Source organism: Schistocerca piceifrons, chromosome 3, assembly GCF_021461385.2.
Source record: "Schistocerca piceifrons isolate TAMUIC-IGC-003096 chromosome 3, iqSchPice1.1, whole genome shotgun sequence".
Classification (NCBI taxonomy): domain Eukaryota; kingdom Metazoa; phylum Arthropoda; class Insecta; order Orthoptera; family Acrididae; genus Schistocerca; species Schistocerca piceifrons.
In genome coordinates, this window is record NC_060140.1 from 439,366,397 (window position 1) to 439,392,425 (window position 26,029).

The window sequence follows — 26,029 nt, forward strand, 5'->3', positions numbered from 1 at the left end:
AACGTCTTACATATTTCAGCCACATGACTGACGACGTTGTCGTAAGATTTAAAGGCGGCCACCACAACTTCCGGCGGTACTTAGACAGGGAGTTCGAAAATCCGCAACGTTCGGAGGCCAAAACCATCATCATCAACCACGACTGTCCCTGTATGTCTGTCACGGAATCGGAACTTGAGAGCATTATTGTGGCGCCACACAACGTCGGCACACAGCTCGTACATAGTAGTACTGAAAATCGAAAAATGAATTCCGAGAACATCTTGTGGTGGGAGACGCATTTCATCCCGTATAAAACTTTCCACTTGATACACCTTTGGTCGTTCGTCATTCAAAGCATTAATTGTGGCTTGGCGGTAAGAAAACGCCATGATGGTCGATGAAATCAGACTCCAATACAAGCCACTAGGCAGAAGTAAATCAACGCGCGCTCGCTCTCAAGCAGCACACCAAGCGAGACGCAAACAAGGCGTGCGCGCCTAAACAGCCAAAGTCCGACTTATAGCTTGACAACAATGAATTCCTTTCAACCGCACCTTCGCTCAGATACGTAACTTATAGACTCGTAAAACCTCTCATGAGTTTTCATTGGAATTGTCAGTAGTGCAACTTACTACCTGCACATTATATTGCTTTAATGGCCTACTAAAGGAGTACAAAGTTTGAAGTAAATCCGTGATCGCAACGTCTTGGCCTCTCCTTGTAAGATAATGACAACTTTTCCACTTAAAATCTTTCACCCTCATTATCGCTATCGATGTGCTGAAATCGCAGTTCTCCACGTCAATTCCATACGTCCTTTACGATCAGACATAGTGATTTTTTTACAGATGGTTACTTCTAAGAAGTACTTTATAGGCCTGCTGATCACAGCGAATCTTTCACACATCCCCTACTAAGTATAATACTTCGCCTATAACTGAATGCTGGTGACAGAAAATAATACTCAGCGAAGATCCGCGGAGGATAGGCATGGCTATTTGTTTTTCTTGCGAATGGTACCAGTGTGTCCTAGGAAGAGAGATGTAACAGTTTTACAAGTGACCAGCAATTAAAAAGACGGTCGCAACGACTTTGTTACTGCCACCCTGCATAAAAAGCGGTCTTGGTTATTCAGGCGCACACAAATATCGCTAACTATATCGATGTTAAAACGGTACAAGCTTTATAAATCAAGGTATGGTATTGCGGCACCGAATATAGACGGTGATCGGTGGAGTGTGTATTAACAGAACAAAAGCGGGTATATCGATGTTAAAAACGGTACAAGCTATATAAATCAAGGTATGGTATTGCGGCACTGAATATAGACGGTGATCGGTGGAGTGTGTATTAACAGAACAAAAGCGGGTGCAAGTAACCGGTGGTGTAAGCTCGTAATGAAAACAAGTTAGAAAGTGGTATTAAGCCTATATTTGCAACTTTCTCATGCCGCCGGTTGATATTTCTCACGCTAATAAGCAGCATTTGTAATGCATTCCATCTCGATGCCATGTAGTAACAGAGATACTGTGATGTGTCTACTGGGCTATAGACGAGAGAGTATGATTGTTTTGGTTGAAATAATTACATGTTGTTGTTTTAAAATGATTAACAATATTTTATTCAGAATAATTTCCATTGCTATTTATACATTTCTCCCACCTGTTCGGCAGGCTTCGAATGAGACCCAAGACAACAGTTCTTCTTTGGAAGCGAACTAGTGAGAGAGCCATTTTCGTACAATTTCACATGAATTGAACTGTTGTTCAGCGAAAGCATACATCAGTGATGCAAACAGATGATAGTTGGTCGGAGCCAAGTCTGGAGAATAAGCCCTAGTACATCCCAACTGAACCCCTCGATCATTTCCCTGACGAATTTTGCTGTGTTTTTTGGGGCGTTATCACGGAGAAATTTGACTTTATGCCGACGTTTTCATATCCCGGTCGTTTTTCAGGCAATGCTCGATCTAAACCGATCATTTGTTGTTGGTAGCGATCAGTATTAACGGTTTCACATAGCTTTAGCAGCTCATAATAGATGACACCCTTTTGATCCCACAAGAAACAGAGCACTGTCTTCCTCCCAAAGCGATTTGGTCTCGCAGTGGATGTCGATGGTTTGCATCGATTCACCCATGACCTTCGATAGCTAGAATTTTCGAAAAACATCCATTTCTCATCACCTGTCACTATCCGATGGAAGAACGAATTTCTTTTGCATCTGGCGAGCATCATTTCGCAAGTGGTCTTTCGATTTGCTTGCTGTCTTTCATTCAGTTCATGCAGATCCCATTTTCCCACCTTCTGCACCTTTCCCATAGCTTTCAACCGCAGAGAAACGGCTTTCTGAGTCACATTCAATTGATCAGCGAGTTCCTTTTGAGACTGAGTATCATCTTCATCCAATAAGACCTGCAATTCGCTGTCTTCTAAATTTTTCAGTGATTTCTCGCGCTCATCGTTTTTCACGTCAAAATCACCACTTTTCAAGTTTTTGAACCACTTCAAACACTGCGTTTTCCCACGAGCATGCTCGCCGAAAGCTTCGACATGCAATTTTGCAGCAGTTTCCTGCAAATGATAGAAAACAAATGATGTCCGCAAATCGTAGTTCGTATGTACAAAACTCGACATTTTTACAGGTTTAAAACAGATACCGGTTTATGGAACTTGGGTTATTGTGTGTTGACATTCGACGTGAGCCGTTACAGGAAGCAGATGGCGCTGCAGACGTAGTCTCCCGGTCCCTATACAGACGGCTAGCATTGGCTATAGGAAAATTCCGGTTTTATTCTTGTACACCCGGTCAAAATTCAATGCTAGATTGAAATCACGAGAAATCTACAAAATCATATGACCAATACACGGGATTTTCAGATCTGTAGTGTTACTGTGAACAGTTCAGTGATCGGGTTGTTCTAATCAGAATCGACAGCAGACCAACACCGACAACGATAGTTCAGGTACACATGCCGACGTAGCAAGCTGAAGATGAACAGATAGAGAAAGTGTATGAGGATATTGAAAGGGTAATGCAGTACGTAAAGGGGGACGAAAATCTAATAGTCATGGGCGACTGGAATGCAGTTGTAGGGGAAGGAGTAGAAGAAAAGTTTACAGGAGAATATGGGCTTGGGACAAGGAATGAAAGAGGAGAAAGACTAATTGATTTCTGTAACAAGTTTCAGCTAGTAATAGCGAATACCCTGTTCAAGAATCACAAGAGGAGGAGGTATACTTGGAAAAGGCCGGGAGATACGGGAAGATTTCAATTAGATTACATCATGGCCAGACAGAGATTCCGAAATCAGATACTGGACTGTAAGGCGTACCCAGGAGCAGATATAGACTCAGATCACAATATAGTGATGAAGAGTAGGCTGAAGTTCAAGACATTAGTCAGGAAGAATCAATACGCAAAGAACTGGGATATGGAAGTACTAAGGAATGACGAGATAGGTTTGAAGTTCTCTAACGCTATAGATACAGAAATAAGGAATAGCGCAGTAGGCAGTACAGTTGAAGAGGAATGGACATCTCTAAAAAGGGCCATCACAGAAGTTGGGGAGGAAAACATAGGTACAAAGAAGGTAGCTGCGAATAAACCATAGGTAACAGAACAAATACTTCAGTTGATTGATAAAAGGAGGAAGTACAAACATGTTCCGGGAAAATCAGGAACACAGAAATACAAGTCGCTGAGGAACGAAGTAAATAGGAAGTGCAGGGAAGCTAAGACGAAATGGCTGCAGGAAAAATGTGAAGACATCGAAAAAGATATGATTGTCGGAAAGACAGACTCAGCATACAGGAAAGTCAGAACAACCTTTGGTGACATTAAAAGCAACGGTGGTAACATTAAGAGTGCAACGGGAATTCCACTGTTAAATGCAGAGGAGAGAGCAGATAGGTGGAAAGAATACATTGAAAGCCTCTATGAGGGTGAAGATTTGCCTGATGTGATAGAAGAATAAACAGGAGTCGATTTAGAAGAGATAGGGTATCCAGTATTAGAATCGGAATTTAAAAGAGCTTTGGAGGACTTACGGTCAAATAAGGCAGAAGGGATGGATAACATTCCATCAGAATTTCTAAAATCATTGGGGGAAGTGGCAACAAAACGACTATTCACCTCGGTGTGTAGAATATATGAGTCAGGCGAAATACCATCTGACTTTTGGAAAACCCACATCCACACAATTCCGAAGACGACAAGAGCTGACAAGTGCGAGAATTATCGCACAATCAGCTTAACGGCTTATGCATCGAAGCTGCTTACAAGAATAATATACAGAAGAATGTAAAAGAAAATTGAGAATGCGCTAGGTGACGATCAGTTTGGCTTTAGGAAAAGTAAAGGGACGAGAGAGGCAATTCTGACGTTACGGCTAATAATGGAAGCAAGGCTAAAGAAAAATCAAGACACTTTCATAGGATTTGTCGACCTGGAAAAAGCGTTCGGCAATATAAAATGGTGCAAGCTTTTCTAGATTCTGAAAAATGTAGGGGTAAGCTACAGGGAGAGACGGGTCATATACAATATGTACAACAACCAAGAGGGAATAATAAGAGTGGACGATCAAGAACGAAGTGCTCGTATTAAGAAGGGTGTAAGACAAGGCTGTAGCCTTTCGCCCCTACTCTTCAATCTGTACATCGAGGAAGCAATGATGGAAATAAAAGAAAGGTTCAGGAGTGGAATTAAAATACAAGGTGAAAGGATATCAATGATACGATTCGCTGATGACATTGCTATCCTGAGTGAAAGTGAAGAAGAATTAAATGATCTGCTGAACGGAATGAACAGTCCAATGAGTACACAGTATGGTTTGAGAGTAAATCGGAGAGAGACGAAGGTAATGAGAAGTAGTAGAAATGAGAACAGCGAGAAACTTAACATCAGAATTGATGGTCACGAAGTCGATGAAGTTAAGGAATTCTGCTACCTAGGCAGTAAAATAACCAATGACGGACGGAGCAAGGAGGACATCAGAAGCAGACTCGCTATGGCGAAAAAGGCATTTCTGGCCAAGAGAAGTCTACTAATATCAAATACCGGCCTTAATTTGAGGAAGAAATTTCTGAGGATGTACGTCTGGAGTACAGCATTGTATGGTAGTGAAACATGGACTGTGGGAAAACCGGAACAGAAGAGAATCGAAGCATTTGAGATGTGGTACTACAGACGAATGTTGAAAATTAGGTGGACTGATAAGGTAAGGAATGAGGAGGTTCTATGCAGAATCGGAGAGGAAAGGAATATGTGGAAAACACTGATAAGGAGAAGGGACAGGATGATAGGACATCCGCTAAGACATGAGGGAATGACTCCCATGGTACTAGAGGGAGCTGTAGAGGGCAAAAACTGTAGAGGAAGACAGAGATTGAAATATGTCAAGCAAATAATTGAAGACGTAGGTTGCAAGTGCTACTCTGAGATGAAGAGGTTAGCACAGGAAAGGAATACGTGGCGGGCCGCATCAAACCAGTCAGTAGACTGATGACCAAAAAAAAAAGTGTTACGCTTTCTGGTAGAAATGCTGTCTGCGATTTGGAATCAAGTCCCTCCATTCAATCACAGACATTTGCGTTATATCCTATTTAGAGGTCTTTTAATGATTATAGCCACTGGTGAATCATATTCGTGACTTCCTCGTATCTCGAAGATCCCCATACAGAACAACTCCTGTGTGGGTTTTGTAGACAGTCCCTGTGCATTTTGTAATTGTTCCTCAGTCTCTGTCCCACGCTCCCTGCAGCTTTGTTCATGTGATTGGTCCATTTCGGTCGGAGAGGAAGTAGAAGAGAGCTAAGTCTCCACCTTCCGCATCCCGTGGAGAAACAGTGTGAGCTGAGTTAAGGCGAGAGGATCGCGTTTTGACCACGTGGTGGAAATGAGAACATGTTGTCATAGCTCAACCTGCCGCGTACAGTATAAGGCCATTGCAAAATGATGCTCTCTCCTGCAGTACGTGGCAGCAGAAACGACAGTACGATCAGGTACTGCTGTGTTTCTCATCGGGAAAATTAAGAAGACTCCACATCATATGGGAACTGAAACAAGGATGAAGATTTTGCTACTGCATTGCGGCGCATTTCCAGTCTACATATAGATAGTGGAATCTGAAGAAGATCTGTATCCCTAAGGATGGATTGATGTTTGTCACACAAACACTCTCTAAATCCTTGTCATTTTGTACCATCCAGGAGAGAAAATCTGAGAACTATAAAAACTTCGCTAACGTCACCTGGTACAGAATTAGGTAAGATATTACGGTGCCCCTCTCTACCGATATACTGAAAACAAATACTGCCTGTGTGCTAACACCGAATTTATGTGGCGATCCTATTACATATGGTCCATTTGAGCAGGTAGGCAGTGACTGAAGAGAGATTAGAACCCACACAGAGGCATACCGACAATCTTTCTTTCCACGAAAAATACGAGACTGGAATAGAGGGGAGAACCGTTAGAGGTACTCAAGGTACCCTCCGCCACACACCGTCAGGTGGGTTGCGGAGTATGGATGCAGATGTAGATGTAGATGAAGTCGCTTCCACGGACCAGTGTAAAGTTTCACCGGCTATACTCCAGAAAGACTAATACCAAAGATTATCAATCGGAAGAGAGGGTTCTAGTGACGTTGTCTGATACATTTACTGTTTCCTGTAACACATCAAAGCAGGTATGACTGCAGCTGTGTACACAGCCATAAAGTTTGTTATTCAAGCATGAATTCTGGGTCTGTATCAGGTGCTAAACTGATATTAACACGTTTAGGTCCACTGACTCTGACTGAAACCTGGAAATCGCATGGTGTAAATTCTGCTGTGGCTGCTCTCACAACACACAGTCTGCGTTTTTACTGCCGAAAAAACGTGGAAAGAAATCACGACTTATGAAAACTGGAAGTGTTTGCGGAATTTCTAAACGGCTGCCTAAGGGTGATAGCCTCTGCATTTAATCTCATCTTACACAACGATAGAGTGTCAAGTGTCTCAGTGCTCCGTTTCAACTGTTTTCTCGTATTGCAGTCATGTACACTATTACTGATATGCTTGTCGACCCTGGAAGGTGTTACTCCCACCAAGACTCCCTCCATCTCAAACAAGTGATAGATTCCACAGTTCATGAAGGACCAGGGCGATGTGGATCTATAACTGCGGTTCAGCGAAGACTGTTTCACAGCAGTCTTACTCACAGCACCCACCCAAGATCTCTCTCCAGATACGTACCTGTTGACGAGGTTAGCACTCCTTAATAGTGTATAGATGTAACACCATTATCGAGTAATTGGTACAGTGTAATAGGTTCAAATGGCTCTGAGCACTATGGGTCTTAACTTCTGAGGTCATCAGTCCCCTAGAACTTAGAACTACTTAATGGACATCACACACATCCATGCCCAAGGCAGAATTCGAATCTGCGACCATAGCGGTCGCGCGTTTCCGTACTGTAGCGCCTAGAACCGCTCGGCCACAACGGCCAGCTATAGTGTAATTAATTGTATGTAACTATGAAGTATTTTTTCTGTATGACTTAAGATCTTTGAGTTGTTGAAGGGAAATGGAACTTTATGATGATTAATTTGTTTAACTTAATAGTGTGTTAAATAATGGAATTTTGTAAAATATATATGTTTGTAAACTGATTCATACATAGGGAGTATTTTTTCTAAGGAATGAAAAGGCGTAGGGAACCCCCTCCATTACGGAATCGGCTCGAAGCGCAAGAAAAGGTTGAAGTGGCCGTCAATCTGGGCGGCAAGAGAGAGAGAGAGAACACGTGAGACAGTCAGTGGCCAGCAGTCGCTTAGTCAACACTGCAGGTGCCAAGTGAGGCGTTCTGAAACCAAATCTACGATGAAATGGCCTCGGATGTGGTTCCGGCTGTAAAATGGTGCTCTGTATTCGGAATTGCTCTAAAAATGATTAACTCGCCGCCAAGAAAAAATGAAATGGAGCATTAAACTGCCGGAGAAGGGACCAGATAACTGCCACGTGCTTGCCACCCCTATTGTGCCACTGTTTCAACTACTTTAAAAAACAGGTATGTATGTCAGTATGAACCAGTGTGCTTGTGTGTGTCTTTGCAATAATAATTCAAGTATTGCAAAATATTTGTTTGACCTTTGAAGTTGTCCTTTTCATGGTAACAAGCAGGGACCCATCCTAAAAGTGCTAAATACCGAGTATCCTGTTTCTGAAGAACTAATAATTTGTCTTAAATTAAATGTGCCTAAGTTTCAGTGCTAAAGAGCATAAATGCTGTTAGTTAAAACTACTTGCTTCACAAGTAGTTCAAGAGGCTCGTAATATTAAGCTTATGAAAAGTTTTAATTTTCTATGAACTGCTTTTACTTTGAAAATGGCAAAGTTTTAGTACTAATGAACATAATTGTGGTCAGTTACAATCACTTGCTTGACGAGTTGGGCTATAACTCACTTAATTTTGGTCTTATTTGAAATTTAACTCTAACTTGAAATCATTTTGAAGTTAATCAAGCATATTGTCTGGGCTAATGATTATAAAGCATTGCAAGATAATTAATAGGAAGTGGGATTGGAAATCAGTATTATTGTGATGAGAAGTGTTTCTGTAAGGTGTGCATAGTTGATGATAGAGGAAGGTAGAGTTTAAGGGACCCCCTCTTTAATCTTCAACAGCAGGAGAAAGTTAGTTCGAATCTGGGTTTTGGCTCATGAATCTGAAATATTACCATTGTGTAATGAATATGAAATGTGTTATTTCAGTTTCATATTATTTCATTTGTGATGTGTCTACGAGAGTCAGTCAAATCTGAACTCTAGTCAAGTGCCACTTAGTCTCGTGTTGTCTTTGTGAACAATTTTGTGCTGAATTAGTTGAAGGTTGAAGTGATGACTGTAACTAATAAGGGGACCGATAATTTATGCAACTGATAACTACTGCTACCCACTGTGTAGTTCGTCTGGTTGTTGTAGGTGTTCATTGCACTTTGCTAAGAAAGAATTTATGAACGTTCCTTTTCAAGAGTGTATACAAATCCATTGAGAATAATGTTTGCACGTCATTGTGCCTAATTAGCCTGGCGACCGTTTTTTGTTCCATTTACGTACATTTTCTCTACTTCCATTATTTTCCTTCCTGTAAGCAGCTAAGGGTGTTCATTTCATTGTAATTTCATTTATTCATTAGTCGACTGCAGGTAATATCATGGCCATAAGAGCTTCCCTTCTCTACCTACAGAGCTCGTCTCTATGACAGCGTCATTACAGATGACCAGTTAGCAAGTTATGGCTCCAAACCGCGAACCATCCACCGCTGATAGCTGTACACACACTCAAAAAAGAGAGTCTGCATGCATATTACCAATAGTGAAGTCTCGATTTCAGGCATTTGTGCATTATTATCGACAGTGCTACAGCTCTGCAATATAAATTATATCGAAGATATTCTGCTCTTTAACAGGATGAATTTAAATGTGCTTGCACATCTTGCAGAACCATTTTGTGACGATCATTTTGCTATTTGCAGGGCTGTAGGCATATTGCCATATCAGAAATAAACAAAGCAATGTTCTTAAAAAACTTGTATACGCAATTCCTTATGCTCACTCTTTTGTCCTACCTACGTGAGATCCTCCCAGTCCGGCAGCGCCACACAGACTGAGCGATTTATCCCTTAATTTCCATATGGAGAAGGGGAGGGTGGAGGGGGAGGGGGAAGAGGTGGATGAGGTCCAGCTGCGCCCTCTGGTGGTGGTGTTGTGAACCAGGTCAGTGGAGACCTCAAGGTGAACACTCAAAATTTGATATTCTCGCAAATATATTTAAATTTCTAGCCATTTCCTTAAATTCCTGTCATTTACAGGGGTGGAAGTGGATAGAGGTATGTTAGTGGAGGTAGTCCTATTGGCCTGTTTTCCCGCCAAAATTTGAATTTTCGATTACGATATCAGTGCGACTTTCGCACACTTGGGGCCGACATCTTGAATAAATTTGGGAACAATGCAGAATCGGGTGATGCCTGCTATGTCCCAGTACTTTTATTCACTACTTTGTTTGGTTTAATTAATCCACTGACATCAATATACTGAATATGCCTAGTATTGGAAACCTTAGCTTGCATGCAAGTAGTTTTCTGTCGGCTTCACAACAAGAGAGCAAAATTTAAAAATGTATGAGCCACTTCTGTGCTGTTCACCATCTGAAGACGCCAGGTAGGTTATTAATTACAGCTTCTGTGTACTGCCTTGATGCAGTAGAATACAGCTGTGGCCCTTCTCACACTCTGCTTAGAAAGTACAGATTTTGACAGGCAAGTACAACCCGCTGCAGTACAAAGGAGGGAATACGCATGAAGCAGGATTCTAGGATGCCAGCTGAATCCGAAATTTGACTCTTGTTTCCATCTGGGTGATAATTCAAAATGGTTCAAATGGCTCCAAGTACTATGGGACTTAACGTATGAGGTCATCAGTCCCCTAGAACTTGGAACTACTTAAACCCAACTAACCTAAAGAGATCACACACATCCATGCCCGAGGCAGGATTCGAACCTGCGATCGTAGTGGGCTCGCAGTTCCAGACTGTAGCGCCTAGAACCGCTCGGCCACTCTGGCCGGCTCTGGGTCGTAACTAACAACTTCACAATGCTTGTCCGGCATTATTGTTCCACAGCAGCACTACAGATTTAGTTACCTTAATAAATTGACGGTAGGAACAATTTAATATATGGCTATAAAATGTATCTTTTGTGTTTTCTTTGTTTCATTACCGACGCAGTGATTGGGCGAAAGCTGAAAGCTGTTCTTCGCACAGAACTGGCATTTCACTTTACCTTATATAATATCTACCATGTTGATGGCCATGTACTGGAAGAAGAAACCCGAAGCCGTACTACATCTTATGCGACTGCTATTAGTAACAACAAAAAAATAATTGTTGATGTTAATACTGTTATCAGTTTACTTTCGTTCACAATAATGTATATATACATGAAGAAAGTCATGGGAAAGCGATATGTTGCATTGGTGGATCTGTCGTTTGTGCTTAGGTAATTCATGTGGAAAGGTTTCCGAGGTGATTATCACCGCGCTACCGGAAATAACAGACTTTGAACACGGAATAGTAGTTGGAGTTAGACACATGGGACATTCCATTTCGCAGATCGTTAGGGAATTCAATATGTAGAGTGTGCCGGGAATACCAAATGTCTTTCATTCCCTCTCACCACAGGCAAGCAGTGGCCCAAGGTATTCAATTAACGACCGTGAGCAGCGGAGTTTGCGAATAGTAGTCACTGCTAACAGACAGGTATCACTGCATGAAATAACCACAGACATCAATGTGGAATGTGCGACGATCGTATCCGTTAGGACAGCGCGGAAAAATACGGCGTTAATGGGCTATGGCAGCAGACGACCGACGCCACTGTCTTGGTTGCAGCACGGCATCACCTGAAGCGCCTCTGCTGTATATCGGTTGGACCCCAGACGACTGAAAAAACTGTGGCCTGGTCAGATGAGTCTCAGTTTCAGTTGGAAGAGATGATGGTAGTGTTCGAGTGTGATGCAGAATCCACGAAACCATGGACCTAGGTTGTCAACAAGGTACTGCGCCTCCAAAAGTGTGGAGTGTCTTTAACTGAAATGGTGTAGGTTCTCTGATCCAACCGAACCGATCCCATCGAACGGATCAGCATGGTTATGTCCAGTTACTGAGAGATAATTTGCAGCCATTCATGGACTTTCCAAACAACGATGGGATTTTTGTGGATTACAGTGCACCTTGTCACTGGGCCACAATTGCTCGAGGTTGGTTTGAAGAACATTCTGAACAATTCGAACAAATGATTTGGCCACCCAGATCGCCCACGATGAATCCCACCGAACATTTATCGGGCATAATTGAGAGGCCAGCTCGTGCACAAAATCCTTCACGGAAAACACTTTCGCTCAGTATTTCAGCCAGGGGACTTGCAACGACTTGTTGAGCCCGTGCCACGTCGAATCGCTTCACTCCACCAGTCAAAATGAGGTCCGACACGATATTAGAAGGTACCACATGACTTTTGTCACCTCAGTTCTCATGTATATTCAGTGCTTAAAGTTTAGATAGCGTAAAAGAAATCGAGAGAGACAGTGTACTGAGGTGAGGGCTCTAATAATCATACTCGCTGGTTGCCTAAGCAACACGATTATGGAGAACTGAATTACGACAAAGTTCATGCCAACAGTTTACGATAAGTTATAATGCGTTAGCGCATCTATTTTTGTTTTAAGAAGATGAACCTGCTATCGAATAAATAACAAATAAACTTAAAGACATAATGGTGTCAATATAGCTGTATAAGATCGAAGGAGAAATTTAAAAACACTTTTAGCCAGAGCGACGTCTCGATGCTACATGTCGTACGACACATACGTCAGGAGGAGACATATCACTGAGTGTTATGTACAACATTCGAACACAAAAGGTGTTCAAATACTTTGTAACAACACCTTCAGCCTTGGTAATGATCTGTATCCAGCAAGGCCGGGAGCCCACAAATTTCTTCACGTAGGCTGTATCTAGCTGAAGACATTGAGTGATGCTTGGGTTTCCACGGAACCAACAAATTGTAAGGTGGTTGATAGCTACGTTTCACTCGGTGCTACAAACAGTCTTAAGCATGTTATGTGGGATTAAGGCCGGGTGAATTATCGGAACAATTGAGGAGCGACAAGGTGCATGAGTATTCGTAAAATAAGAAACGCGTCTTACCGGTCTGTCAACACGGCTACTATCGTCCAGGAAGCCAAGTGAATAGTACAAGGTTGTTATAAATGACTGAAGCGAATTCGTAAATTCACTGTAGCTACAATAATTGAAGTATTGTCACAAAACATAGCACTCATACAACCACTCAAAGAGTTTTGTAACGTTGCAGCCACACTTTAGACTCCTCCACGAGAGTGTTGCATTGAGCAGCTGGCAGGGTGGCGACAGGCACCGAGAAGGGTTATACTGCGCTCGAAATGTATTCACATTAGACTGTTGCAATACTGCAACGACACTTCAGAACGAAATTCAACAAGGATTCTCCAACTGTCAAAACCATTCAGCAATGGTATACGCAGATTAAAGCTTCTGGATGGCTCTGGATGCCACTGCAACGAGAAATGAACGCTTCGACATGAAATGAGCGAAGATGCAGTTGACGTCATGCTGGCGAGTTTCGCACGTGGTCCGCAGTACTCGACGTATAGAGCAAGCAGAGAGCTGAAGATGCCACAATCGACCGTTTGGAAGATATTATGTAATCGACTGAAGCTGAAGCATTACCGCTTGGAATTTTTGCAAGCGCTGACTCCCGATGACAAAATTAGGCGCTTTTAATTTTCGGATAAGTTGCAGCAGGTTATGGAATAGGATGGGTTTTGTGAGGAACACATCTTCAGTATTGAAGCAACATTTTCTGTGAGTGCTCAATGAACAGGAACACTGTACGAATCTCGGGAGGCGGAGGGGGGGGGGGGGGGGGACAGAAAATCCCCACCCTGTCATCCAGAACATTCGAGATTCACAAAAAGTTAATGTCTTCTGTACAGTCCCACAGTTTAAAGCCTACGATCCCTTTTTCTTTTGCAAAAATACAATACAGGACACACGTATTTAGGAATGCTGAATATGTCTATCATGCCACAAACGGAGATTGACAGTGTGAATTTCATCAAGAAACAGGATAGTCATTACGTCTGTAAAATTGATAGACCTATCGATCGGAAGTGACGGGGGTTGAAAATCAGCAATTTATATTATGATTTCCGCACTCTCCCGACCTAACTCCATAGGTGTTATTTGAAAGCTTCAGTGTTTACGCCTCCTCTATCAAAACTGAGAGCTCGCATTAGCTGTGTTTTGAACAGATTCATAGAGATATGCTGCTCAGAACATGCGAAAACTTTGTTATGTACTCGATATCGCGGAATCAGTAGGGGGGGGGGGGGGGTCAAATAAGGAGCACTCATAATATGTCAAAAATCTTTTTGAAATTTTCTCTATGTGTACCAATCCTTGTGACAGTGTGTCAAATAATACAGCTCCAGCAACTGTGTGAAATATCTTCAACAATGTATTTTAATCTCATAATTAATGGCGACCTCTCGGCCTGCTGTTTTAGAATAACGTATTAAAGTTTCTGGGTAAAAGGTGTTAATAAGGAAGAGTTGGATTGTACTTTCTAATGTATACGGTTTGGAACATCACATTTGGTTTGAATCCCACTCATATGATTCGAAGCAGAAACATAATAACAAAATGATGATGTCGCGTCTCCAGTTCAGAAAACTTGTCTCGTTGTTTGTGTAATACTATCGAACACAAAATAAATAGATAATAAAGGTAGGCTACAATAGAACTGAAGAAATCACTACCAAAATGAGATTTCTACGAGGCTCAGGCTGTCACCAGTTTCACGTAATTATTTCATTAAGGACTGGAGGTGGGAATAAATATTGACACACAGATTAAAATTAATGAAAATTTTAATAGCCTTACGTGATGGTGAGACAGAAAAAGCTGTGTATAAACTACATCAGTTACTGAGAAAAGAATATAATCTTGTTACGTCTATGAAGTAAAGTAAAATTATGGCTCTTCTTGGAAAACACCGCACCTCCTCAAAAATAATAAGTGTACAGTATTTGAACAGGTGTCCAACTTCAGCTGTAATATGGACAAGGATGTGGAAAGTAATATTCACAAATGTCAGTCAGTATACAGAATGGCAAATAAAACTTGTCAAAACAAAATACGGAAAGTAGCTACATTAAAATTTAATGAAAGCATGGCCAAACCTGTATTGCTCTCTGGAAGTGCGTCGCGGATCCTTTAAAACGCTAAAAAAGTAAACTACCAGCATCAGAAGTGGGATTTCTCAAGAGAGTGAGAGGTGTTACCAGGTAAGACGATGTAAGAAATGAAGATATTAGGAGTCAGCTTGATATTTATAATATTGATGCAAAAATAGAAGAAAAAAGTTATAAGACATCACCTTTAAGAATGAGTGTAGAAAGAACCCCGGATCAGACCATGCTTTACAAGTCAGAAGGAAGAAGAGACATACAAAAACCCCTAATGAGGTGGCAGTGAAAAATGAATATGGAGCAGCCGCAAGTGTCTAAACTTTGAGGTACAGAAGAAACAGAAGGAGGAGGAGGAGGAGGACACGGGAAGATGTTCTTAAAATTGTCTCAAAGAATGAAAAAGTAGTTCAGAGTGCTAGCACACCTGGAGTTCATCTTACGCCTAGTGGTTTGAAAAAAATTCATCAGGGCGATGCTGAGGACACTACGGATGGTGCAACTTGTATTACATGGACTCTTTTGAAAATTGGCGATGACGTGGTTAGGTTCATGAGAAGATCATACCAAACGATAATCTTTGAACAAAGTTCAAAACTTACTGCTTTTTGGCTAGACACATTCTTGTGTGATGCGCTGATTTGAAAATAATGTCAAAGTAATCGTTGGCGAATTTATGAAGGAACCACACTTGAAGAGACTAAAGGACATTTTGAAAAATATTACATGTGTTTATAGCGACTTTAAAATTAGTCGCAACTTTTGACGTCTGGCTCACCAGAGGGGGACGTGACGTCGTTACCCACGTAACGCCAATGGCGAGACTGTTTCTCCTACCACGCCGCCTGATAAAGCACCCCTGTTGGTCAACCATGAGTACCACGTGGTTTCAGGCATTAGATGCATCGACGTTTCTCAGCTCTCGTTGTAAAGTCGTATTTTCTTGCGTTGCAGTGTTCTGTAGTCGTCAGGTATTGTGAAAAACTGTTTTGCGTTGACACGTTCTGTAGTGTTCTGTAGTCGTCAGGCATTGTGAAAAACTGTTTTGTGTTGTCACGTTTCTTGTAGTGGCCATTTTCCCAGCAGCCTATATATATTGCAGCTGTTTCAAAGAAAATGCCTTTCTTGCATGCTGCATATCGAAATTTTTATTTTTATTTATGCACCCAGACGCGTTTCGCCTTTTTTACAAGCCATCTTCAGTGGGTGTCCTGATATATTACATGATTTGTCCTTTTTTCACATAGGTTATTGTTTCACATCTAGGTTATAGATTTAAAAACAGTTTCTTAAGGTTTTTTTATTTTCATTTTATTTTCATTTTTATTTTTTATTTTTTCAAATGGAAAGGTACTTTGTGTTGGCGTTGCATTAATGACAGCAAGACAGTACATCGGAATACAAGATTTGCAATAAAAGAGTCACCCAAGGACACGTTCACCGTATGGGAAGATAACGTTCTACTGCAAAACACTCCTTGGAATTTGACAATTGTAATGGACAAAACGCCATACCACTCTGTTGTGATGCGTAAAGCTCCAACAATGCAGTGGACAAAAGCGGATATTTCGCTCTGGGTTTAAAGAAATATTTCACGAAATAAAGTTTAACCTACTATGTATAAAGGGAATTCAACGGAGCTTTTAGTGTTGTACAAGCCAAAACTTCACGTTACCATCTCGACGAACTGGCTAACAGTGAAGGACACGGTTTAATCAGGATTCTTCATGCTCATTCAAATCCGACAGAGTATATGGGCATAGGTGAAAAGTAATGTGGCAAGAAACATCAAGAAGTTTACGCTCACTAAGATTGAAATGCTGATAAAAGAAGCAGCTGCAAATGTTACACGACAGGGCTCCTCTTGAGTTCTCAGCCATAATACGAAGAAGGTTGTTGAGGAGACATTGATACGTGAAGGACTGTAACGAGTTTTGAGGAATACGTAACTTCTCCTGTTACCACGTTAAAATCGGCTTCTCTTGTTAAAACACAGCAGAGTTTATAAATGTTCATCTCACTAACAGTGCAGTTGAAATTGTGACAGAATCCTAAAATAGTGTATTATTAAACTGACAACTGAGTTAAGCCAGGTCAATAGTTTATGAAACAGCAAATCCTTAGTATAAAAGTAAACGTGTAACTTCTTCATTTATAATGTTACAAAACCCACAGTACTTCTCGTTTCACAATGACCGTCAATAATTACATTATTTCTCTGAAAAAATCTGTAGTCGCTGGAATATCGCTGTGGATATGGAAATTCCGCATATTAATCTTATGACAAAACAGTCTCGTAACCTTTATCACTAGCCAAAATCTTGTTCGATATCTGGAAACATTTTGGGATACGAGGAATTTATGAATACTTCTTTCTAGTTTTTTCTTTGACCCACGAGCTGGTGTCGGATCGCCTTATGTACATTCCATTTTCTCAAGATTCGGAACAGACAGCTACATCCTTTCAAATTTAAAGAGTAATTCAATATATTAACTACATTTAAAACACAGCAACATGTAATCTAACACGTATCAAACACAAATTCATAGCGACACCTATTTTTCACTGCAAACTAAGAATTTGTTGCAGTAATTTAGTTACTACCGAAATATGAGCATTAACGAAACGATGGGTGGTTCGTCATGGATCTGACTACTTAAACTACATAATGTGTGAGAATGAGAGTTTATTACCGAATAATTTCATCGAAAGCATTTTACAAAGATTGTAGATCGGCCAGCTCGCTGCTCATGCAGTCAAGCGACCTTGCCAGGTTCCGCGCCGAATGGGACTGGCATTATACTGTGCTCATCTGCTGATGCGCGGTACACACGCTAGCAACTACGCGTCCACCACCCGCTCCGTGCCGAACTGTCAAAAGTCGCAACTTATTTTAGACGCACTATAATGTCACATTATTGTCATAGTGAGGAAGATAATTCATTTTCTATTTTAAAAATGATTGTTCGAATTACCATTAGAACACGCTTATTAAATAGAAAGGAGATTCCAACATTTTTAAAGCCCACCTTATACAGACGGTAGATGATTCCAAACTGAGTACTTGTAAAAACGGATCTAATTGTCAGAAATGAATATTAAGTTTTCTGTTAACGAAAACAGGAACAAGAAAGAAAGCGTCATTTACTGGTAACTGTGAATAATTTCCCTGAATCGTTCATCTTCGATTAAACCCATACAGAAACGAATAAATAATTGATTCCTATTTTGGCGTGGGACGCGTCAGAATACAAGTGAAGTTTATTCGCGCGTGGTTTAATCTCGTTGGCGAGATAGTGTATTGAGGATGTGCATACCTCATTTGCCCCTTTCTTGACCAAGCTCACATTATATCTATATACTTTGTAACTTTTGCCTTGGAGGTTGTGAATAGTAAATACATCTAACTATAGCAACCTTATTTAGAATATTTATGGAAAGCGTATATGAGATAGAGGCAAAATTTGCGTGTACTCGAAAGCCAAACAGACTATATCACTGGGTTGGCGGAATTCTGAGCATGATCTCACATAGGAAACAAATTTGCGACTTCTACCCCTGTGATTACTTAGCTGACTTGCGACTGCTAATTTAACATTTTGCGATAAGTGTGGAGAATTCGTTTTGACTGTAAGTTCTTCGCAGATACAGCACATATCTATTTAGGTCTATTGAATCTATAGCCTAAGTTCTTATTGAAATAATAAACATGAAATGTGTACATTATTTCGAGATTAGGACGTTTCTCACAACATAAATCATCCATTTTTTAAGGCTCGGCCTTGCATTCAAGCAATTAGATGTTTTGACAGGAAAGTTGAGAATGTGATTCGGAATTTCAGTGCAGATTTAACGTGATGTAGCAATCTATTCTTACTGAAGTGTGGACTGTCGCCTTTTGCCAGCGGCTTAGCGATCCAGAATACCCGCTTCTGCTTCACTCCGTGTAAACCAATGTATACATTGCTACACACGCAGACGATCCTGATATCTAATTTCGAAGTGTATACTCAGATTCACGTTCCACTTTGATCGTTCACAATTTCGATTAACAGCCCTAGATCCTTCGCATTTAATGGGATGACATTCAATCGGTCTCTGTAGACGGATATACTATTTGTTTTTGGTTTTATAATTGTAAAAAAGCACTCCAGCCTCTCTTCTTCTTGAAATATACTGAAGCAGTGACGATTGCACCTGGAACAAACAACCAAGATACCTGTGTGGAATCTTTGTCGGACAATAATTAAGTGATCATAACTTTAGTGTCAATAATCATTCGAATCCCTTTCATGGAAGTGAAATGGTTAAAAAGATAATATTTAGGTAAAAACGATAATTTTCATTACACCACACGGAGGTCCAGTACTTTATTGAGGAAAAGCCCCTCTGAGGAAGGGCCTTTCCTGCGTAGCTTGTATATGCAGTAGCCATTACGCTTGACGCTTTACTTGAATTCTAACGTAATTTTCTTGTTTGCGTTGACTTTTCTTTCCTGCCATAACTTAGTTGTCCATCATGAAAATATTTTTCCGATACGGCAAGAGAAAGGTTAATAACATGCACAGGACAACAACCACATAGGATTTATCGTCCGCGACAAAACTCGATATCCATACAAACAAAAGAAAGATGCACACTAACTTTGGTGTCTGAAACATAGCAGCACTTTCTGAATAGGCTGGTTGGCGCTGATAGATATTCTATGTTGGAACACACTGACTGCAGGACTACGTTTCTTTCAACACGAAATAACTAACCTGACGGCTGCGATATTGGTACAAGCGCTGCCACGACATGGTTCCTTTCAACACCAAAACACACACATTAGAACTCAAAAATTTGTTAAAAATGTGTACTTAGTGCCTTTCAACATCGAGCCACTTAACTTTAAATACGAAAATTTTGTTAACTGTTGTTACTTTTTCTCACATATTACATTTCGAAGAAATATTGTTGTACCATATATGTAAGGCCGTGAACCCGAAAATATTGGATGTGACGTTCACTGTGGAAAGTGACGTCTACTACTAAGACTTAAATTTTTGGCTTAAGTTTCAGTACAAAATTTAAATGCTTTCTGGTATCTGGAAGAAAAATTCACTTTTCAGTTTTAAAATACAAACTAACTGACTAGATTAAAATGTTTCGAAAAGGTCAGCATAACGTACCCCCTCCCCCTTGATATTGCTAGGGTCTATCCGGCTCCTTACCTGAGCAGAGTGTAAAATGTCGGTCTACTGAAGAGAAGGCAGAGTAGAAGCTGCAGCCGATACAATTGTCCTAGCCAAGGAACTAGAAGAATTACTGATCATTTCGCGGAAGTAAATGATGATAGTCGCGAAAGATTCTTTCTTGAGACAACAACGCTGTCGAAAAATCCTTCGGCTCAGCATTAACTGTACAGGACGACATCGCAGTCTAAATGATCAAGCTTGCTGTAGATCTATTACTGCTCATAATAACCACTGCTCCGTAGACCTTTAAGCTCTTGCCTGGACATTGGAAACGACCAAATTTATAATGTTCTTATCACAGACCACACATATGTAATAATTTTCTTTATAGTAATAACACAGCAGAAACATTCGTTCCCAACTGAATACAATCACTAGAGATCTGATTCCGAAGAAGAGTAGTACGGGAGAGTGAATGTTGACATTAGAAAAGAACTGATAGTGAAAAACTTTAATGAGCATATTAAAGAATACAGAAACAACTGGAACGATTATGTCACAAGAATGGAAGATGACAAGTTACCACAACTGGTGATAATTATTACCCAGCGGGCAGAATATGTTTAGGAAAACCGAGGAAATTCAACAATTTCAACCAATAGGGCAAAGCAGACATGTGCCTAATACATTCAGAGAGTAGAAGAAGCGTTATCGCATTAAAAATGTTATCATTATTTAAGTAGCTGTGATTTTAATAAGTTATGTAATTACATAAAGAAACTCTGGTCTGATGTTACAGGACTCCCGAAGACATTAATCTGCTCAGGTCATATGAATAAATGAAAAGCTAAATATTATATGCAGGTTTTCCCAGGATGAGTGGTCAATATTCAAGGATATGGAAGGAACAGCCATTTGAAGCAAAAAATTTCATGTAGACATGTGCACTATTCTGAATGGTTTCCGAGATAGAGCATATTCAATGTACATTATTTCTTTTCTTGTTGTTGTTCAGTACGCTCTCAGTGTTTACAACGTACTTTTCAGGTAGGCTGGAGTTGAAATTAGAACATATTGTTTGTAGTGAAGTTCTCACCTCAGCAAATGAACGTGTTTTAGTCAGTTACTATAGAGATATAGCTATTTCCTAGCGGAAATGCTGGAAATGTCCAACAAAATTAAATGTGAAATAAAGCTAATAGATCATAAAAATGAAAACCGGGAAGGCACCCAAAATGTTGAAGAAGTGAGAGTTAATAATATCCTGGTGAATTTAGCTAAAGTCTTGAAAGATTCGAGTTTCTGGTATGATAGGGATTTAAAATTAAATGCTACAAAGGGAAACGGGGAATTAAAGGAGATTTAAACCGGTAGTTCCTTAAAACTCGTGTACTATGTTACCGAACACATAATGGAAAGAAGGAGAAAACAGTACTTCCTAAATAATTAGTGGCACCGGTATTATTGTCATGGATGAGCATTTAGGTACGCTTAAGACGAGAATGAAAGCCAAGGAGTACTTTGTACGGAAATGAATTAATAGGGATATCCTTAAAAATCGTGTAGAATGTGACCGAACACGTAATGGTAAGAAAGAGGAAACAGTACTCCCTAAACAATTAGTGGCAGCGGTATGATTGTCATGGATGAGCATTTAGGTACGCTTAAGGCGAGGATGAAAGCCAAGGAGTATTTTGTAGGGAAAAGAATTGATAGGGATATCCGAAAGTTAGTAGGCAGTGCCAATAATGTGAAATAAGTAAGGTCAGTAATGACCAACCACAAAGTTGGTTGGAAGCCAATAGGGCACAAATTCCTATGGATAGGATAATTATTGACTCAGTCCCCTCCCAAGATAGGAGAAATAAAATAATTATTTGTATGTGTTTGTGGACTATTTAAAGGGTTTGTGTGGTTTCATCAGATGAAGGCGGATACTAGTAGAATAGCTTTAAGGAATATCTTTGTGAGTTTCGGCTTCCCTGCCAAAGCAGTGTACAAGATTTTGTTTTTAGTCACGTAAAAACTATTGTGTTATTCACAACTTTCCTTTGTGGAAAGGGTAAATCGTAATATCAAAGCGGCATTGATCACTTAACACCATCAGTATCAGACGAGATCCGACCAGTCGCTTCCGTGACTACGTTATGCCTTTAATACTGCCATTCACGAGAGTCTCCAACTAAACTGATATTGGCTTATATCAAGAGATCTCCGTTGTCTAATTTACGGTGCGTGGATGATTTGCTAACCAACCTGTTAGCGGCTCATTACAGAAAGACAGCGTTATAAGAGAGGGCGGGGGCAGGGGTTGAGGGGAGGGGGGAGGGGTAAGGTGGCACATTGAGTTAAACATCGGGGCCCAGGGCTTTATAAAATAGGCGTCCAGATATGTGACGGATAACGTCATGAGTACAATTTGGCAGAAATTTGTGTATCAGCAATAATACACTGTGGACATGCGCAATTGACAAAGGTAGCATAAGAAATTATTTATTTAACTAACCGAATTAATCTTTTGTTATCAAACGTGACACGATTCTACTTGTCAACAAAAAGAAATATTCAGAAACTTAAGTTTAGACTCTCTTCTGTCTCAAAATGTAATAGTTAATGATTTTCTGCTTGGTGTCGCTTGAGTTGATGATAGGCTGAGTTTAAAAGGGGGGGGGGGATGACTCGAGTCGAAGTATCGGCCATGTCTGGGTCGAGCCGTAGTTCTGCGGGTTTGCTTTTCAGAGATACAAACCAAGCAGCTGCTTTACATAATCAGTATCTGAGTGCCGTAGGAGGAAGTAGAGGCATGTGAGTTGGAGAATGGAGTTGCAGAAACAGTGGGGAGCACGAGAATTGTGTTACTGTCTGCAATTAACTGTGGTGACCACCATCCCGAAAATTACGGTACTGCAGGTCTTTGACACACGCAGTAAGAAGAGCTGCGGATTCCGGAGCTGGTGGCTAGGTGGTCAGCACAGGATGGAAGCTTGTGTTCGATAGTTGCTGCTCGACTGTTCTATAACACCACGCCTGGATCGGCAAGACTTCATCGAGTACAGTGGAACACTCAGCTGATGTTCGACTGCGTGCTAAGAAATACGGTACGTGAATCCAGGGTATCCTCAGTTTTAACAATCAGTGAAGCGAAGTTTTTGCCACGCGATTGTGCTCGCGAAATATTTAAATTAAATTACGGCTCTACTCTGTACGGTTAGAATTTGACTATCAAGGTATTAGAACTCTTGCCTTACTGTAGCTCACAACTGGTAATTTCATACACTATGTTGAATTTTGTTGTCTTTTTCATGTAGTGTAAAAGAGAAAGAGTTACTTCAGAAGTTTTGATTTACAGACTGGTCAAAAGAGAGGTTACTGTTTATGGAGTTAATTGCTTTTAATGATCTGATTAAAGTTAACCACTGACTATATATTTCATTTGGTCTTAAATGTGTATATATACTTGCAAAACACAAGAAAATCTTTATAAATTTCCCATCTTATAGTAAAACTAGTGTGTTTAAAGCGCAGTTGCTGAAGCTCAGTGTTATTAGTAAAAGCCTAATAAGAATGTTAATATAATACGAAGCATTTGTTTTTTGAAGTTGAGATCAACAGAAAGTGAAAAATGGCTAAGCAGGAATGGCTAGAGGACAAATGTAAAGATGTAGAGGCATATCTCACAAGGAGTAGGATAGATACTGCCTACAGGAAAATTAAAGAGACGTTTGGAGAAAAGAGAACCACTTGTATGAATATCAAGAGCTCAGATGGAAAACCTAGTTCTAAGCAAAGAAGGGAAAACAGAGAGGTGGAAGGAGTATACAGAGGATCTATATAAGGGAGGTGTACTTGAGGACAATATTATGGAAATGGAAGAGGATGTAGATGAAGATGAAATGGGAGATATGATACTGGGTGAAGAGTTTGACAGAGCACTGAAAAACTTAAGTCGAAACAAGACCCCAGGAGTAGACAACATTCCACTACAACTACTGACAGCCTTGGGAGAGCCAGCCCTGACAAAACTCTACCATGTTGTGAGTAAGATGTATGAGACAGGCGAAATACCCTCATACTTCGAGAAGAATATAATAATTCCAAAGACAAATAAAGTAGGTGTTGACAGATGTGAAAATTACCGAACTATCAGTTTAATAAAACACGGCTGCAATATAATAACGCGAATTCTTTACAGACGAATGGAAAAACTGGTAGAAGCTGACCTCGGGGAAGGTCAGTTTCGATTCCCTAGAAATACTGAAACACGTGAGGCAATACTGACCCTACGACTTACCTTAGAAGATAGATTAAGGAAAGGCAAACCTTCGTTTCAAGCATTTGTAGACTTAGAGAAAGCTTTTGAATATGTTCACTGGAATACTCCCTTTCAAATTCTGAAGGTGGCAGGCGTAAAGTAGAGGGAGCGAAAGGCTATTTACAATTTGTACGGAAACCAGATGGCAGTTATGAGAGTGAGACAGGAGTAGGTATTAAAATTCATGGATAAGAAATAACAACTTTGAGGTTCGCCGATGACATTGGAATTTTGTCAGGACTTGGAAGAGCAGTTGAACGGAATGGATAGTGTCTTCGAAGGACGTTAGAAGACGAACATCAACAAAAGTAAAACGAGGATAATGGAATGTAGTCGAATTAAGTCTGCTGATGCTGAGGGAACTAGATTAGGAAATGAGACACTTAAAGTGGTAAATGAGTTTTGCTATTTGGGGAGCGAAATAACTGATGATGGTCGAAGTAGAGAGGATATAAAATGTAGACTGGCAATGGCAAGGAAATCGTTTCTGAAGAAGAGAAATTTGTTAACACCGAGTATAGATTTAAGAGTCAGGAAGTCGTTTCTGAAAGTATTTGTATGGAGTGTAGTCATGTGTGGAAGTGAAACATGGTCGATAAATAATTTTGACAAAAAGAGAATAGAAGTTTTCGAAATGTGGTGCTACAAAAGAATACTGAAGATTAGATGGGTAAATCACATAACTAATGAGGAGGTATTGAATAGAATTGGGGAGAAGAGGAGCTTGTGCCACAACTTGACTAGAAGAAAGGATCAGTTGGTAGGACATGTTCTAAGGCATCAAGAGATCACAAATTTAGTATTTCAGGACAGAGTGGAGGGTAAAATCGTTGAGGGAGACAAGAGATGAATACACTAAGCAGATTCAGAAGGATGTTGGCTGCAGTAAGTACTGGGAGATGAAGAAGCTTGCACAGGATAGACTAGCATGGAGAGCTGCACCAAACCAGTCTGTGGACTGAAGACCACCACAACAACAATTTTTATTAACTAGTGTTCGACATCATCTTGGAAGAATAATTTACACATGTATACGTAAATATCGAGACTTAGTCTTCCTTCTAAGAATTTCGTAATATGATAAAATATTGTACAACTTTAAAGCAATGATTTGTTCTTTCTTCCGGCACTGAGGTCAAATAACTGTTTTTAAAAGTTTCTCTTGAGTTTAAGTAACGTGCAGTATGTCCCACTTCCCTAAATCCGCGCTCTGTAATTGTTTACGTTAGTAGAGCGTGTTCATTAAGGAAAACTATTGCTGGGCATTTAAAAGAATGTAGAATAAGGTGGTAGTTGGTAGAGAATTTCCGAATTAATGAGAACAGAGACTGTGTATTGCAATTCTGTTTCAGCTACATGTCGTGCCAAGACATTACTGAATTTATAAATTTGAAGAAGAAAAATTTTATATATGAGACTTTAATATGAGGGGAAGATATGCAGTGCACTGTTGATTAACTGGTCCACCAGCTTCAGGGTGGAGCTAACCACGCAATACACGAAATGCAAGAACGGGTAGATGAGGTGAATAAGGCCATCTCAGTGGTTGTTAATGCTTTAGGTGAACTTGGTAGTACATAGGCTTATTTCAGATCATGGATACCACAACACAGGCAAATGGAAGGATATTCACCTGCATATTATGGCTGCACTAGTAGCTGAAAACTCCTAATGGAGTCACAGTATCTGCCATCAGGTCAAAATCAAAGTCTTCTCCCTGTGCAGTC